Genomic DNA, 19,751 nt, shown 5'->3' with positions numbered 1-19,751 from the left:
AATATTGTATTTGTTTTCTACTGATGCATAACAAGCTACCACAAACTTGGCACCTTAAACACATATGTATCATCTCACAGTTTCTGTGGGAGAGGAGTTTGGGCTCGCCTAAGCTTGCTCTTCTGGTCTGAGTCTCATATGGCTTCTATCAAGATGTCAGCAGGGCTGGGTTCTAATCTGGAAGGTTGACTGGGGGGGAATCCACTTCCAAACTCATTCAGGTTTAGGCAGAATTCATTTCTTTGAGGCTGTATGACTGAGGCCTGCAGGTCCTACAGGCTGTCTGTACTTCGTGCCACCTGGGCCTCTCCATAGGTACTTCACAACGTGACTGCTTCTTTAAGGCAAGCAGAAGAATGAGAGTGGAGCATTTTGAAATTCTCTAGGCTCTGGTCTTAATAAACGTATGGAGAGATTACTACTTGTCAGAAGGCCACATCAAGGAGAGAGAACTTTATTCGGTGTTTTCTTGCAGCCACTCTGAAACTAGGAATTGTAAAGACTCTGGCACTGTGGTCATCTCTCTCTGCATCATTTGCCTGTATATTCTGGGACTCAAAGAAGGACTTGTATAAATTGCTGCGCATAAGTTTCAGTTCGAGTTTCAGTCCATTGATTAATCCTTTACCTCCTGAGATGAGACTCCCTAGGACTTCCAACTTATAACATCTGTAAAGGGGTATAGCAGCCCCTCACTTCTCCGATATTACTCAGCCTCCACACCCACCCACCCCAGGTTATTTCATCCATTCCAAGTCCATAAAGACAATCTATACACCAAAGATTCCTAGAACTATCTAACTAAAGCCCAGAGTTCTCTTTCCATCTTTAATCCTACATCACAATTGACTCCCCAATATTTTACTAAGATTATTGCAGATATTTGAATCTGGACAGTTCAAACCTTATTCATCACCATTCTCCCCACTCACTTGCTTCCACCCATTCTTGCCTGATCCTCTTCTTCCTCTCATTAAAATAGCAGCATCACCCACTCAATGGCTCAATTCACCAATGTGGGACTCCTTTGCTCTTTCTTCTTCCTCACCATTTACAACTTAACATATGCTAGTGATTCAACTTCCCAATATTTAGAATTAAGATCCATGAACCCATCACTCAAATTAAGAAATATAAGTTACTGTTACTTTCTGTTGAATTCCACTTGGTGCTTGCTTTGTAGAACATCTCACTTCCTCCTCATTCCCCCAGATCTAATTACTATTCCAAATTTTGTATTACTCATTGCCATGTTCTTCTTCATATGTATCCTCCAACAAAATAATGGTTATATTTGTCTGGTTTTGAATGCTATAAAAACGGTATGCTAACATAGGCTTTCTTCAACAACCTGATTTTTTCACTTGACACTATTCCTTGAGATTTATCCATATTGTTGCACGTAGGGATAGTTAACTTGGAACTTGTATAGGATACATTTTATAAATATATAACAGTTTATTTATACATTTGCCTAACAATAGTCATTTGTGTCTTAATTTTTCTTTTACTATTATCTTCAATTCACATGTCATGAACAGGAATCTTAAAAGTCCATTATTTAAAAGTCCAGTCTACTTCTTATTAAAAGAAGTAGAATTTCTGGATTGTAATACATGCAAATTTCCAAGCTTAATAGTTAAGGTCAAATTATTTTTCGGTGTACAGATAAAAATTTAAACTCCCTCTTGGAGTGTTTAAGAGTTCCAGTTGCTCTGTATCCTGACCAACACTTGATTTTTAAAGATATTTATTTTTGTCAATATGGTGGGTATAAAATAGTATTTCACTGTGGTTCAATTTTCATTTTTCTGAAATTTAATGTAGGTGGATATATTTTAGTTTATTTTTGGCCATTTGTTTTCCCTTCTGTAAAATTTATGTGTATGTATTTTTGTGCATTTTTCTATGTTGTTTGCTATTTCTTAGTGAATTTTATAGTGAAGTTCTTTATACTGTATGTGGATGACATTTTTCAGTTATAGGTGTGCAAATGTTATTCTCCCAGTTTGTGGCTTTTTTGTATTTATTTGTAATCAACAGAAAACTTTTCTTTCCTTTGATCAACAGAAGTTCTCAATTTTAATGTAAATAAAATCATGATTACTTTTTATACTAAGTGATTTTTTTTCTTATATAAGAAATCCATTCACTTCCCCAAAGTCATAAAAATATCCTACAATTTCTCATAAAAATTTAAAATATTCAGCTTTTAAGTTTTAACTGATGTAGAATTGATTTTTGTATATGGTGTGATATAAAAGACAAATTCTTTTTTTTTTTTTTAAATAGTTGGAAACTCAGTTACCATTGATTGCACAATGTGTCAGTTTCCCTGCTTTAGATCGTGTTGCTATACATTGGTGGGTCTATTTCTTGGCTCTCTTTTGTTTGTATATTTTCTATCCTTGAGGCAAAAATCACACTCTTAAATGCTATGGCTTTATCATAAGTCTGGATATCCAGTAGAGTAAATTCACTTCCCTTTGCTTCAAGAATGTTCTGACCATATTTTTCTCTTTCCTATATATATATATATATTTTTTTTTTTTTAATTGCCATAATCTATGAAAAATCCTGTTGAGGTTTTGATTAGATTTGTGTTGAAGGTATTTGCAAATAATTGACAACTTTACTATACTGAATCTCCATGTTCTTGAATATGGTATACTTTATATATGTTAACTTGCTAAACTCTAATTAATTTTAATAATCATCTTTTGCATTTATCTTACAAATAATGTCATTTGCTATTTCTTCCTTTCCAATATGTGAGACTTTTATTTATTTATTTATGTTTTACGGAGAACTCAGAACATCTAGTGTAAAGTGAATGGAAGCAGTGATAACTTGCCAATAGTTTGTCATTGTTTCCCCCACAATTCAACTTTTAGCTTTGCTGACACTGTAGCTTTATTTTTCTATTTTATTAATTTCTGATCTTTATTATATCCTTACTTCTATGTCTTTTATATACTTTACCTTTTTTTGGAGTGGGTGGTGTGGGGGGTGCCGCACGGCTTGTGAAATCTTAGTTCCCCAACTAGGGATTGAATTCACGCTCTTGGCAGTGAAAGCATGAAGTCTTAACCACTGGCCTGCCAGGGAATTCGCACTTTACCATTTTTTATCCTTTTTGCTAACTTCTTAAGTTTGATTACTAATTAATTTTCAACCTTTATTCTGAGATATATATTAATACTATAATTTCCTTTTGAGAATTTTTTTGCATCCCACAAGATTTGAAATATTTCTTATTATTGGTCAGGTCTAAATATTTTCTAATGTCTGTTATGAAATCTGCTTTGACCTATGAGTTGTTTATGTCATATATGACTTTAGATTTTTTTAGCATATTTTTGGTTTTGTTGATTTCTAAATATATCTAAATTTTAGCAATTTAGATGGTAAGTAATTTAGTATTAAGCAATTTTGGTCTGTGTGTATTGATTCTTTGGAATTTTTAAAGACTTTTTTATGAAACAACATGTTCAATGTGTGCTTGAAAAAACTTAAGTATACCAGAAAAGTTGGGTACACAGTTCTTTACATGTGCTTTACACATATTTTATTTGTCAAACAAAATCTAGGTTAATCATATTGTTAAAATCTTTTAGACCATTATTGATTATTTTATCTTGACCTAATAATTTTTAAGAGGACTGTGATGAAGTATCTCATTTTGATGTCAAATTTTCACTTTGTATATTTTGAAGCTATATTAGGTGTTTTATAAGCTAAAAATTATTGTATATTTCTGATGAATTGAAACATTTATCATTATATTGTTACCATCTTCATTTCTAGCAATAGGATTTTTGCCTTAAAAACTACTTGTCTGATATTAACATTGCATAGCATTGTTTTCTGGATCATCCTTTTCTTAAACTAGGTCTTTATGAATCCAGGCTCCATGCAGAAGTTGGTGAGGAGTAGGTATAGAGCAAGGCTTTGCCTCTTGTCCCTCATATGTTCCAGGCATAAAAACCTAGCTCTAGGCTACTCAAGATCAGTAGATACACCCAGGGCAGCAATTACCCTCAGTGCTTATTAACTTCCCTGGATTCAGGCTCATGCTCCATTTCTGGCACCATAGCATTTGCCTTTCCTTTTCTTACTTGAAAAATAACTGATTTATTAAAGAAAAAATACAGATAGAAACACACACAATTATTATTTAGGAATATAGAGGAAGAGTTTTAGTTTTCGTCTTCCATGCTGCAAGAAATGGACATCCTGTATTTAAATATCTTTAAAAAACACCCAATTCCTGTCATTTCTATTGCCACTAACCTCAGTCAGGTCCTCACTTGTTTTCCTGCCTCTTTTGCCCTTCCAACCATTTCTACTACAACCTGAGCATCCTTTCTGAAATGCAGATCTTTGGGGGTCATTCCCCATTGTTCTCAGCATCTGGACTGGGTTATTTAATATGGCCTAAATGCTTTTGATGACTGCTTCTCTCTCCATTGTCCTGCCTTACATGAACCCCTACCCAACTCCACAACATTTGATTCTGCTATAAAAGTTACTACTTACCTTTGTGGAGGAATTTTTTTTTTTTTTTTTTTTTTTTGGTACAGGGGCCTCTCACTGTCGTGGCCTCTCCTGTTGCAGAGCACAGGCTCCGGATGCGCAGGCTCAGCAGCCATGGCTCACGGGCCCAGCCGCTCCGCGGCATGTGGGATCTTCCCGGACAGGGGCATGAACCCATGTCCCCTGCATTGGCAGGCGGACTTTCAACCACTGTGCCACCAGGGAAGCCCTGTGGAGGAATTTTTAATGTGTGCTTTATAAACATTATCTTAGCTGATCCTTGCAAAAATCTTATTGATTATTATCTCCATTTTATAGTGAGAAGAAGAAAGGGTAAGTGACTTAACCAAAGTCACACAGTTATTAATTGGTGAACTTGAGATTTCATCCTATGTCTGCTTGACTTCAAAGAACCTATGATATTTTTCTGATCCTCCTATAGTTCCTTTCTCATTTCTGGGCTTTTGTTCCTCATCTTAGAATTCATCTCATCCTTTCCTCTCCATCATGCCTTTTTCATCCTTGAGGGCTTACTTGCTCAAGTGTCCTTTTTAATGTGCCTTTTTACTCTGCCATAATTTCTCAGCTTCTTTACTCTTCTGCATTTACCTTTAGATGCTAAGCTGTGTGACAGCAGAGACAAAATCCACCTTGTTCTCAGTGGCATCTTTAGTATCATGACACATACTTTCTAAAAATTCTTTAAAAAATATACTGGTTCCAAAAATTCTGACATAACTTAAGAAAAGGGATTTTGTTTCATAGTAAATCAAAGCATGGGAATTTTTTTTTTTTCTTTCATTTCTGGAGACCCAGTCAGTAGTTCCCAGGTCAAAGAGAGTACTGATTTGATTTACTGTTTTCAGTATAAAGCTGCTTCTCATGGTTGAAATTTTATAAATATAAAAGTAGAAGTTATATTTTAAGAGCAAGTTCTTTAATAAACCCATACAATGGTTGTGTAATTGATGTTGAGCAAGATTTTCAAACTTCGTTTATATTATGAGAGAAATGTGAATTCCATAAAATGAAAATCTAAGCATTGTATTCTACTTTTGAATATCCACAGAATCTATCTATTTCTGTCTGCACTGTTGCTTAAGAATTCAGATAAGTGTGGTTGATGCATTTTCACCATTTTATAAGAAATAAATATGTATTTTCATCAGGAAAAGGTACCAGTATTTGTTCATCTCTTTTAGGCATTTAATACTTTATTTTACATTTTTTTTGAAATTTTTTGTCAGACTGTTTACTTGTTTCCATGTGAAATATGTAATAATAGATGGAATCTACCCTCAGAATTTAAGAAATTATTTTTTTTAAACCAGTTAAACTAGTACAACTAATGAAATATTCATTTTCATTGTTTTTCATTGTAGTAAATTTAAGGATATATATATATTTTTTCAGACCCAGATTCACTTCTAATTATATACCCTACAAAAAGGCATGCTTAGATGTACTAGGATAGATATGCACAAATGCCATAGCATCCTTATTCATAATAACCAAACACTGTAACTAATCAAAATGTTCATCACCAATAGAATGGAAAAGTAAATTAAGGTGTATTCATACAATGGATTATTTGACAGCACATAAAACAAATGAACTAAAGATATTTAGCATTATGGCAATCTTAATTAAAAGTCTAACATTAAGTGAAGGAAGTCACACCAAAGAAATATATACTATGTGAGTCCCTTTATATAAAGTTCACAACAGGCAAAACTGAATTATATTATTTAGTGATATAGTTTTAGGTGGTAAAGCTATAAAGATAAGCAAGAAAATTATTATTGTAAATGTCTGGACAATGATTTCTTTGAGTGGGAGTTATAATTGGCAGGCTGTCGGCAAAGTTCTATTTTGTAACCTGTTGATGGTTACACAGAAGTTTGCTTTATTATAATTCATTAAATTGTGCACTTACCTTTTTTATACTTTTTCTTGTATTTGTGTATTTCATCATAAAAGGAGGACAGGACCACAGTAAAATTTCATTTCTGTTTGCTTTGAGTCCAGAGTACTACTGAAAGACGAACTGGACTTACCAATTTCTACAGCATGTTAGTCTGTATCACTGCTCAGGGAGGAAATGACTTTACTGAGGAAAAAGAAGATGAAGTTTGTTGTGGCTAAAGAAGCATCAACTTTCTTCATTAGCAGGATGTGTAAAACACTAGTTTTCCACTCACAGCAATAAGCTAGGTTGAGCCAGTCAAAAACATTTTGAATAGTGGCTGGTTTTGCAAAGTAAGGCTATAGAATAGAACTTCGTTTTTATACAAAGCTAACATGGCTAGTCATTTTAATGCCTGATATTCTTTTTATTATTATGTTCTAAGGAAATGTGTAATTCCATCAGACACAAGTAGAAACAGTTTTGACATTCTTATTTCATCAGCCATTCGGTGTATAGAATAAGTTATAAGAGAATGAATGAATGAATTGGTGAGAACTTTGTAACATTTCTTGCTTTTCTGTAGTATTTAAGAACAAACCTATTAATTCATTAAATAAATAGGTTTAAGAACAAACCTATTTAATTCATTAAATAAGTATTAATTGACCAGCAACTCTGCTGTAAATCACAGTGCTTGAGCTAGGAATATAAATATAAAGATGATATGCTTTTTGTCCTTAACTTACTTAAAATACTTGTTTTTAATGGTTAGGCCTTTGAAATTCAGCATTTTAGCTGTGGTTCGTTCGACTGTTTCAATTTAATTAAGAGAGCTATACTGTCAGCTCCATTTAATTCTGTTTCCTCCAGCCATTTGAAGTATAACTTCCTTACTGAATTATAGATGTCTTAAATATTGAGTCCCTTGGTTTACCTTAATCAGGATGAGAATAATGTTTTTAGAAAAGAAAAACAGAAGTTCATGTATTTGAGAAATATTTCAGAAGTATGGCTAGAAGAATGAAGGAAGGAGATGGTGCATTCAGTTTTGGACATGTAGCCTTCAGATGGCTGTGGAACATCCAAGGAGAGGAGTTGAGTAATTAGTTTAATATATAGGACTGACTGAGCTCAGTACTATATATTAAAGGATTTATTCCTTGGATTGGATTCTTTCACATGGAGGTGGTAAACGAAGCTATATGCATATTGATGGTAATTAAAGCTATAAATGATGCTCCTCAGAAGAAGGTATAGAGTAAGAGTCAAGGGCCTAAGAGACAACCCTGAAGACTGATGTTTAGGGTAATGGCAATGAAAGAGAAAGAAAGACAAAGAAAATGACAGAGTGTGGTATCATTAAACCAAGGAAATCATGTTCAAAGAGGAGAAATTAGTCAGCAATACCAAGTTCTACAAGTAAAATAAGGTAAGAGTACCCATTAGGGATTTAGAAACAAGGCCTGTAACAACAGTTTCAGGAAATTCTTGGGGGTGGTTTCCAGATTGTAATGGGTTGGGGAATGCACAGAAAGTGAGACAAGGGGGAAACACTGGCTCTAGGACACTTTTTTAAGAAGTTTCCCTATGAAAGGGAAAAATAGGACAGTAGGTAAAGAGTGACTTGAAGACAAGGGTATTGGGTTGTTTTTTAAAAATAGAGAGAGACAGGTATATTGAGACAATATTTTTGAGAAAGAACCAATAAAAATGTGGAAATCGGGATGGGGGGGGAGAAACACAGGGTTTTCAAGGAACTATGGTCCTTGAAAGCCTGAGATAGAAGAGGGAGAAGGAGAATCCAGAGCACAGATGAAAGCATTGGCCTCATGCAGAAGGAATAACACATCTACATGTGTGATGGAAGAGTTAGAAGCAGTGGGTACGGATGTCCCTTTGCTTGCTTGCTTGGATGATAGCTTCTGTTTTCTTTGTGAAGAGATAATAAACTGAGGGTAAAAAGTTAGCTAACATAAAGGAGAATAGAGATAATAACGATTTCTTGGAATAATGGGAAAGAGAGGTAGGGAACTAAGGAAAAATGGATCCAATCTTCAGGGTTTTTGTTTTGTTTTGTTTTGTTTTCCCGGGAAGGTGCAATATAAACGGAAAATTTGGCAAGGAATTTGAGGTAAAAAGAGAGTGGTAGGCCAGGGAATCTAAATTAGTCGGGAATTAGATTGGGAATCATAGAGACACACAATTTTGAGGGTTAAGGAATTAAAGGTCATGATCAGTGTGGAGAATGGGGATGTCTGAATGAGAACTGAAAGGCTAAGAAGTTGTTGTCAGAGAAAGGAATTTAAGATTTTAGAGATGGACTAGTTCTAGATAATAATGAGTTCCAAGTTTGTACATGGCAAAATGGCCGAAATGGAAAGTGAGCAGATCTACCATATTGGCCCGTTTATCCCTCAATCTGCCATATTGGTTTAATACATTTTTATCTCCACATATTTGTCGGTCCCTTTTATCTACAATATCCAATTATTTCTTTATCTTTCTATTCAAAATCTACCCAAATTTTATGAGTCAACTGAAGACCAATCTCACTCAAGCCTTTCCTCACTACCTCAGCCCACTGGGATTACTTCCTATTATGTCCTGTTATGAATGCATAATATTCAATGTGCTTCCCTCAGTGGCCTACATGAATTACCAGGGTTTGCTACAAACATTACATTTCTTGCTACCCCTTTTGTTCGTACCGGTATACCTTTGCTCATGCCTGTGCCTGTCTGGGAAGCCAGTACCTTTTCCTTCTCTGTCAAGCTCCATCAGCTTTCTGAGCTAGTTGCACTCTCCTCTGTTCTTATCATTCCCTATGCATATATCTGTTTCAGCACTGCTGCACTGTGCTCACATGAAACATTTTACATTTTATTCCTTACAAGCCTGTATACTTCTTGAAACAGCTTTTACATTTTACTTATTCCAGTGCCAAGAACTATGCCTGGTATAGAACAGATGTTCAGTATGTGTTTGTAGAGGTGAATTGCAGTAAAGCATTGTTCAGTCACTTGGTGGCTATGTGATCTAGACATGTTACATTCATTTTCCCAGCCTGTGTCATCTAGGGGAAGAAAGAGGACATCTCACAGAGTCGTTGAGGAGTTAGGTGAGATATCTAATGGAGAGGAAGCCTCCAGTCTAGGATCTGGCAGACAGAAGGCTATAGGAATGCTTCCAACTTAATTTTAGTCTACTTTGTGCCATTCTTGTCTTTTTAAATTGATATTTAATATATGTATTGCTATTCAAATTTTTATAAGAATATCTTAACTCATCAACTAGATATTACATTTCTTGAGGATAGGGATCATATAGTATATTAGCTTGTGTATTTCACATTACCTAGCATATATTGTGAATATGAATAAATACTTATGAACAATGAATATTAAGTATTACCAAGCAAATGAACTACTTTCACAGATTCTGTTTGATGTCCTAGCTCTGAGACAAATGAGTAACTAAAAATGTTCCTTAAAGAAGGACAGAGCTACATATAAAGACATCTGTAATCAATGACACAATTCAACCTAACTCACCACTAACTGAATGGGGGTTAAAAGCATAAATTGAAATTTGTATACCATAAGCAGAATGGTTTTTTTCCCTCAATGATTATAAGCCAAACTGCATATAGTCTAGTCTGTATCATTTGTGGTGCAGGAAAATTCTAATCTGGGCTACTCACCACACAAGCAGACATTTCACCACATGAAATGAATGACATCAGATATAGAAATGCTTATATAACACCTGAATCATTAAATCCCTTTTCTCTGTGTTCATAGGAATGTTCTGGATTATGCAGGCTAGCATTTAGCTGCACGTTATGTTGAAAATTAAAACAGACAAAAGCCTTGATATAGATGATCTACATCAGAGTGTTGTTTTTCTCATATACATGTATACAATTTTCATTAAAAATTGTATTCTTAACTATTCAGTGATTTCTTGGTGAAGGTAGCAAAGCCTGTTTCATAACTGTATAGTAGAAAGATTTATAAATGTCTCATTACATATTAGAAACAAGCTGAAGCAAGAAAATAATTTCACTGAATAACTTAATAGTGAATGTATAGAAACATACTTGTTTCTCAGTTCTAGCTAGTCAGAAAGAAGACAGGTGTAACCCTCACCCATCAAGTCCATTCCTTTATTCTGGCAATTTAGTATGGTACCGATCAGGACGTTCTGAATACTATGCATGTCACAACCTCAGAGTGGAGAGCTGATTTGACTTGTCTATTTGTTTGTACATATTTTGAATTTTTTAAAATGACACAATACAACTTGAAAAAGAAACATTTGATTGCAGGAGTTCATATGTACTCTTTAGATGTTTTCATAAACCTTCTTCATCTATATTTTCGGCAATTTTTCTTGGACGTCTAACAAGTACTGAAACCAGTTTGCCTCTCCACTTACCCTTTCATAATGTTCGTGACACAATCCTGTGTAACTTGACACCTTGGAACTTTAAACAGACTCAGAATCTTTTGGACCTTCTAGCCATCATCAATTCACATAGTGTGCAGTAAATCCAGCTCAAAATAAACAACACAGATGGAATAGAAGCTTATAGTACAATGTCAGCAGTATCCACAGATTGACAGAGCTAGTTAGGCTGCCAGATGCACAGAATGTTGTTCTATCTACTTGTTCTTTATAACTGGACTTGATGGAGTACATCAGTGTCAAACTCCTTGCTGGTTTCCACACGCACACGCACAGAAACGCACCCGCATAAACACGCACATTCCTGCGTTCTGTATCAACGGCGCCATCTGCTCTCAGCTTTACATGTGGTAGCTAACGAACTCTCCTCCTGTGCCTGGGTCTCACCGACTGCTTTCCCTGGAAACAAATGACAACAGTTTTTATCTTGTGCCCTCCTTGGCATTATAAAATAAGGCTCTTAACATTTCCATACGCATACATTTTACATGCATTTTTAAAATTCTGTTTTATTTACTGATTCCCTAGAGAATGGCAATATCTCTTTTTATATCTCCCCCAAATTGAGATCTTCCTATGGAACTTCACATACCAAGATTGTTTTTTTTCTAACTAAGATTTACATAAAAGCAATATATATAAAAGCCATAGGCCCTGGGATCATTTTGCTCTTTCCACACTTTTGCAGGGTGCTATATGCTACTTGCCAAATGGGGATGTAAAAATTGGGGGGTTCAGTATATATTCAATGAGGCAAGACACTCATTTCTTTTCACTATCCTTCTATAAAATTCCAGTGGCGATAATGACCATGTTGGGAATGTTAAGATGAGGGAGTTGTACAAACATGAAATATTTTCATACACAGGTCTCTTGCCTGCAGCAGAAAGCTCATGTGTTACTCTGTTCCCAAATGCAGAGTTTTTGCCTTGACCTCTTTGCCATCTCTTGTGAGATCTAGACATGTACTAAGATAAAAAGAGATAATCACTTTTTTTAAACTGACAAAATCCAATTGTAATGCCTTTTCAAAGCAATACGTCCATATTGCTTTATACGAAATGTCATAAGAAGGATGTACAGAATGAAATGACAGAAAGATGACCCAGGTTTTGGCCATGACAAATATCTTTTCCTGACCCATTTCCACGTCTGGCACCTGTCTTTATGACAACCTCTCCAGAAGATCTAGGGAAGTTATGCTTACCTTCTGGTAACTAGGTAACATAATCTCCTGGAGGCTAGCTAATTGCAGCCCACGATAACCTCACATACAGTAACTGGTAAATTTTTCATTTCTTTCAAATTATTATGGATCAGTGGAAAGGGTATTGATTTGATTCATTAACAGATTCCCAGTCTGTTCCAAGGTTAATGATTACATGTATCTCAATTACACCCTTAACAGGTTATACCATATGATTTGTTTTAACTGCTTTGTACATTGTATATCTTCATCAGCTGAAAGGCTTCTTAGCAGTTCATGATTTAACAAATCTTTCTCCTCCTCTTCCTAAAACAATGAACCTGCTTTGACGAAACATATCAAAGCAGGACAAAAATAAATCATAAAAGCTTTTTGCAGGATTCTCCAAGAACCATAGCATAACAGTTTATTTTAGTCAGGTAAATTGCAGGTAGTCTGCAATTCATTCATGTTTAAAATATTTATAAATATGAAGCAGGGAGTGGGGGGGTCAATCCCCCCTTTTTTTGGTATTTTATACCACTTTTCTTAGGTAGGAAGCACTTTTTGTAACTTTGATCTTTTGAATATACACAGAGTGCAATTTTATCTTGGAAAAGGAGAAGCAACATATATATTTTTTAAATCACCTGTAGTTCTTCCAGCAAATTCCAGACACATTTTAACTGCTCTAAAAAACAAAAATTAAATAATTCAAAATATAATATGTTCACATGACACCCTTCAGGATGACAGGCAAATGATTCACAGGTACACTCCCATATACTGTCCGTGGATAGTCAGGCAAGAGGATAAAGAGATGCACTGGAGGGTTCCCAGGGCAGAGAACACATCTCTCAATTAGAGGACAACACAGGGATTTTGACAAGAAAGAAGACAGTTTGTTTATTCTAGTCCTTCTATTTCCTTTTTATCCCCTTTCTAGTGCCAGCAACCATATTTGCCTCTGTGTATTTCAGCCAAGCAAACTTCTCCTGTGTCCTGAACTAAAATTGTTGAATCATGGGACAGTCTATCTAATCTTGCTTTCTTTTGATGAGAAATCACTGCTTCTTGCACATAGTACTGTAGAGTCCAGGGCAGGAATTATATTTTAAAGAATCTTATCACTTTTACTACCCACTTGTATTCTGAACAAGCAAAGCACCAGGGTCCCCTCCTTTCTGGAACCCCCAAGATTCTGACAGAGTTTGGGGACTCAGAAGCCAAATGGGAATCATCAGGAGGAGAGACTTCAGTTATACAATCCATTAAATAAAACAATAGAGCCTGCAGCTGAGCTATTAAAAAGAGTAGAGCAATTTTTATTTCAATGGCTACATTTTATTTCCTCTTCTGAGTGACTGTTAACAAAGGGCCGCTGAAAGGACTGGATAAAAAGCAGGCGTCAGATGCAGGATCCATGAGTTAAACAACATTATTAGATACAATTTCATAAAATCTAGTTGCTTTTTCACTACTAGAAATCATGTCCTTTTGTCAACTTGTGGTCACATCAGCACTTCTGCTGATATAATTTGCTCCAGCTGCAGAGCATAGCTGGCCTGCAAATCAAGAACCAGAATGAGGACAGGCAGGAATAACTCAATGGCTTGGATCATGTGCAAATCACTACACTTCTCGCTATTAGTCTACTTTTTTTTTTCAGAATATTTGGAAGAGGAAAGATTTATCTTTAGCAAAGCAGCCAGTCAGCCACCCTCTTAACAACTGGTTTGTCTGGCTATCTTCTGAAGCCTCACCCTCTGTGCAGTGATGCTCTGTAATCATGACATTATGTATTAAAAAAAAAATAACACTTAACTACCCTTACCCACCATAAACTGGCAGTCTGAACCTCTAATGTCAAATAGCTGCTGGGTTTGTTCACCTCCTCTACAAAAATGTTCCTTAGATTTAAAAATATTCCTGAGTACTTCTTTTGTTTATCATTTTTGCATTTCAAGTGCTTCTATCTGGCCTGGAATGTACAGGTTTACAAAATAATACACATTCTAATGTCAACAAATAGCTGTAAATGCCTCAATTCCAGACACAAAAGGATCCCGTCAAAAATGAAATAAAATACCACTTACTGATTTATGCATAAGTAAAAATGGTAGGGACTTAACTAGTCATTCAGCATTGAACTTCAGACAGCTCTCTTGCTTGATTAGAAACTCTATTGATTTACAATGAAATCAATTAGAATTGGATCCTAACCATTTCAAATTCAGCTATAATTGAATGCTCGGCAATCACTCACGTACGAAAGAAAAACAGTTTCTAAATAAAAGCAAAGCCCAAGTACTCTTGCATATCTGAGGAAATCATTATATATGGTGAGCAAATAAGAGAGAACAAACAATAGCATATACAGCTGGAACAGCTGAATCAGTGTCCCTAATAACAAGAACAGCTTATCGAGTGTGCAAAGGCAGCGCTGGTCTGTTGTTCACCAGTGCAAGTGAGCTGATATTCTCTGTTCATGGCATGGCAACCTTCCAGGGCCAGGTGCAGTCCTAACTGCAAACTCATTATGTAACCTGTCACCTTCAGAAATTCACTGCTGTAGCAAGTACCCAGATCCAAAGCTTTGGTGGCAACATTTTCTCTTTTTCTTTGTAAACTGACCTGGGAAATCTGATGACTATTGAGCATGCTTTTAGATGCCAGTGTTTGAGAGAGGACAAAGAGCAGTAATGTGCCACGCCTGTGGCACTGAATCTGTTCTCCTGTTGGCAGGACTGCACAGTGAGATGTGAGTCAGATGTGAATCCCATGCCTTTTTCTCTTCTCCTTTTGTAACATGTTGCAGAGGTGAATTTGTCAAAATCCAGGGGTCTGTTTGCTCCTTAAATTAGAATGGAAGTAGTAACACTTTCTGAAATGTATGTGGGTGATTTTCTCCCATCCTGAAAGTTTTAGAAGTTTGCCCCTGCTAGATGTAGGCCAGTGAAGCTCATGGGCTCTAGCCTATAAAAACAGATTTTTTATGTCTGGTTGGAGTCAATGAGAGCTAATCCTTCACAGTTTTCAGATGTATAATATGCACTTTTATTGTTGGTCACTTCTGAGAAGGTAGAAAAATTATGGTTTATTTAAAGTAGAGTCATATTTTATAATGATATTGACTAGCACATCGGCATTATTTAACTATTACATCAAGCAACTTTATTCAAATAAGTGAGAAACAAAGTGAATGAACTGCAAGACTTTGTACTCCTCTGGGAAATGACACCTGTTAACAAAAGAAAAACATCTGGCAAAATGAATTTTGACATATCTAATCATACTCTTTCAACCCTGCTCTTACCTGACATCCTTACAGGTGGGGCTAGGTACAAAAGGCAGGGCAAAGGAGGGGAGCCTGAAATCTGTAAGGTGGGTCTTAAATGAGAATCAGGTCTTTTATGATTCTATGTTTGTTCCTAGCCCAGAACAAGCCCTTCTTTGATCATCATTAACCCATAAACTGGTTGTAGTAGTGAGCAAAATGTGCGGGGCACTTTTTAACTGACAGGACATACAGACAGGCTTAAGGCCGCCAAATTGCTACTTTCTTGTCAGATCATAGATGCTCATCTGGTATCCTGAATTTATGCCTAGACAGGGAATAGTAACAATAACAAAGTGTGTCTGATTTTTTCTTTCATTTTTCAAAAGGGAAAGCGTAATTTACTCTACTCACATTGAAGTTAGAAAGAAGCTGGTCTTTCTTAAACTTCTCTTTCTATATCCTCTGAATTGCTTGTATTGTGGAAGTTACAAATCAAGCAGAATAATATACATGGCTTTGAAATTCTACTATATCAATCTAATAACTTACTTAACAATATGGTTTCAAAAATATTGTACTTGGAAGTTGCATCATCCCACAAATTATAAAGAATCTTTTTGAGCACTGAAATATACTGTTATTCAGGTCTGTTTCATGAGGTGTTAACCTAGCATGGGGAAGATAAGTTAAAGTATTTCCATCTCACCAGATTCAAAGAATCATAGTTCAAATATTAATATCCAACACCTTACCAGCTTGTATGCTATTTTGCCAGTTGCTTTTGCTGGCAGTTGGCCTCCCTTGTAAAAGATAAAGATTTCTACAACAACAAAATCTCTGCATAAATTTTAATTTTATTACATTTTCTTCCCAGTCCCTATATACTGTATTATATTTATGTCTATGGAGCACCAGATGATAATGGGAGAGGGAAGACCACGTTGGAATATTTTGAGGGTTAACAGAGACAGTTAACCTTAATGTATCGCCAACCTAAGGCAAATTTAATTGCAGAAGTCTAAATGGACAAAAAACAAAAGAGGTAGAAGAAAGAAAAGAAACAGAGAGAAGAAAGGGAAAACGAAACCTTGGAACAATTTCTGCTATTTTATCTAATGTTTTGTCTGCTTTAAACAGATTAGTGAGTCACTGTCTTTTTGTTTTGTTTTATAGGAAATTCCGTTGACTTAAAACACTACTGCCAACATAGACAGCAATACCACAAGTACAGTTTTATGACAAAAATATTTATAGCAAAAAAAAATTATTTCAGAAGTATTCATGTTATTGAGGATGCCTGAATTTTTCACAAAATATTTCCAAGGACTCAGTGAGAGTCCAGGAGCCAGTTGTTTCTTTATGATTTCCAGTCAGCCCAAGGCATCCCCACAGTGAGACGCAGGGGCATGCAGGCTTGGCTTAGATAGCTGGTAAATTAAACAAGTGACTGTGATTATTTTCAAATCTTTATTATGTGGATTTTCCTTAGAACCATGTATATTTGTAAAGTTACAGAAAATTCGCATGCAAAAAAATGCATGATTACTATGTCATATCGTCGTTCCATTGACCATAAATCTAAAAATTCTATGTAACACTTGTTTTTTGTTGTTGATGGTATTTGCTTTCAAGTTTGGATGCAAACCTCATAAAATGGGGAATACCTAAATTAATATTCAACTGACTTAGGATATAGTATGTGCTCTATGAAGCAAGTATTTATGGAAAACTCTTGTTCCCCTGCTGGATTGTGAGGCTGACTAAATCACAGATTGTGTCCTGCTTAGATATGCATGTCCTGGTGAACAGCAGAGTTCCTTGCACATAGCAGAATGAGTGAACATTTGCAGAGTTAAAGTGGAATCCAATTGAATTATAATGGTAGTAAGACAGCAGTCATTTGACAATTCTCTAAAACAGACAGAGCTGATAAATGGACAATTTCTAGCATCAAAAAGATTAAAGAAAGATGAGCTCCTATCTTTATGTTAGAAGGTCCTAATTTTTTTCACCTTGGATTTTCAAAACCTGTGTCCCCACGGATTGTAGCTTTTCTGGAAAAAATAATAATTATCCTTCATTGGATGTCAACCCTGTTCTAGGCACTATGGCAGATGTTTTATACACCTTATTTTAGTTCTTGCTACACTAACCCCTTGAAATAGTCATGTTCAGCCCCATTTCTTCAATGAGGAAAGTGAAATCCAGAGATAACGAATGACTGCTCACAGTGTGTGACAAAACTAAAAAATGGCTCCCCCCGAAGATACCATGGCCTAATCTCCAGAATCTATTAATGTTACTTTATTTAGCAAAAGAAGGAGGGAAGGGAAGGGAAAGGAAGGGGGAAGATCTTTGTAGATATGATGTGATTAAGTTAAGAATCTTGAGATGGGGAAATTATTCTGGATTATCCAGATGGGCCCTAAATACAATGACATGTATCCTTATAAAAGGGAGGCAGAGATTGGAGTGATGCAGCCGCAAGCAAGAAACTCCAACAGCTACCAGAAGAGAAGAGGTAAAGGGACAGATTCCCTTAGAGTCCCCAGAGGGAGCACAGTCCTACTGACATTTTTATTTTGGCCCAGTGATATGATTTCGGACTATAGGCCTCTAAACCTATGAGAAATGAAATTTCTGTTGCTTTAACTCACCAGGTTTGTGGTACTTTGTTTCAGTGCGGCCTCAGGAAACTAACATACAGTTACAGCACTTTGGCAGTAACAACGTTAGAATTTGAATTGAGCATGTTAGTATTTCTATTTCTGCTTTACAAATTACCACAACTTTAGCATCTTTAAAAAGCACCCATTTATTATCTTACAGTTCTGTAGGTCAGATGTTCAGGGTGGCCTCAACTGTAGTTCTTTGCCTGGGCTGAAATCAATGGGTTAGGTATGCTGGGATCTTACCAGGAGGCTCTGAGAGGAATCACCTGGATCAGTTTGACCCACCTGAATAAGCTCCCCAAATTAAGGTCACCAAATTAGTAACCTTACTCACATCTGCAAAATCCTTTGTGCCGTATAAGAGAGCCATCAGGGAGTAATGCCAGGGGCAGAGGTCATGGGTGCTACCATATCCGAAGCCCATGCTCTCTTATCTGCCATAACACACTGCCTTCCAAAGCACTTTGTCACCACTAGTCTTTAGACAACATCCACAACAGCTCATTAATAAACATAATGTTTGTGGAGGAGCTTGTCCACAGAGCCAGAGTCCCTTTGTACCGCTTTCTGTTTATACTAGTTGTGGTAACTGGCAACGCTGGTTCCTGTCTCAGTCCATGTCTTTCTCACTTCCCCGGTGACTCTCGGAGGAACAGCCAGGAAGAGTCATGGAGGCAAGAGATAGCATTGCAGGACATAGATGAGCATTTTCCCAGAGACCCACAGAAATAAGACACATAATGGCCCCCAGTTGGTACCTTGGCCGGATCCTACAATCCTCTTTACTCAAGATGTGTGCTCCACCTTCTATGTTTTCCTCCAGACATCTCTCAAAGGATTGCCCTAGGGTTATTGGAGCAACTTTGCTTTTGTGGGGAGCTAGCTGAAAATGCCTGGGAGATTATATCTCCGTGGAGTTACAGACTGTTTGGTGAAAAGATACAAACCCTAGTTCCTCTACCTTGAGACATGACAAACTGACTTGCAATTTATGTTCCACAGGCTGAGCCTGGAATTTCACCTGACAATGCTCCTTTCCTTGGTTCTCTTCCCTCCCCATTCTGAACTCCATTTACATTTTCTCCTGGGGGTGCTGCCTTAATAAATCACTTGCACTTGAATCCTTGGCTCAGGTTTTCTTTCTGGGTGACTTGACCTAACACATGGATACACTTTGGGCACCTTCCTGGAGCCAGGAGCATTAAGGGCTAACCACTCTAAAAACCTCTACCTAGCAGGAATGGATTTTGTCCACATTGTTCTGTGCTGGTAGGGAATACAGCCTGGTCATTACCTGTCAGCCAGGTTCTCTACTGTCAACTAGATGCCTCTCCTAAAAGTGAGAACTCAAAGACTCTTCCAGCACCTCTGGAAAAAAACCTTTGTCCTTGATTGCCCACTATTTCAAACTCATTGCCCCAAACTGTGCTTATAGCTTTCTTCTGGCTGAGTCTTGTTATTTTCCAGTGGGTATACATGTAGTGAATGATTAATTTTAAGTGCCCATAGAAAGTACAATGGTGAGTATATAAATTCAAGGCTGAATGAATTTGCAAAGAGGGTTTTAAACATTATCCTTATTATTTCAAATCTGTAGTTGATTGGTGAATGCGAGTGCAGAATATAAAATGATGATCCTCAGATGGATCCACTGAGCACTCCTAACTGCGTTATTCAGGTGCACATGCATGATGCTATAAG

The 19,751-nt window shown here is 36.4% G+C and overlaps 2 long non-coding RNA genes across 2 annotated transcripts in view; one reads left to right on the top strand and one right to left on the bottom strand.

Moving 5' to 3' along the window:
* The window catches only part of LOC136794026 (uncharacterized), a 456,411-nt gene that overhangs the window by 381,617 nt on the left and 55,043 nt on the right, over positions 1-19,751 (top strand). The window lies entirely within an intron of this gene.
* Positions 10,597-19,751, bottom strand: part of LOC131756230 (uncharacterized) — a 105,032-nt gene continuing 95,877 nt past the window's right edge. The window contains exon 3 of the long non-coding RNA XR_010840189.1: positions 10,597-11,311. This is a non-coding gene — a long non-coding RNA (uncharacterized lncRNA). The remainder of the gene's footprint in view (positions 11,312-19,751) is intronic.

The sequence above is a fragment of the Kogia breviceps genome, chromosome 4 (assembly GCF_026419965.1).
Source record: "Kogia breviceps isolate mKogBre1 chromosome 4, mKogBre1 haplotype 1, whole genome shotgun sequence".
In the NCBI taxonomy this organism is placed as follows: Eukaryota; Metazoa; Chordata; class Mammalia; order Artiodactyla; family Physeteridae; genus Kogia; species Kogia breviceps.
Note: the sequence above shows the minus strand (reverse complement) of the source record. Positions and strands in the feature narration are given on the sequence as shown.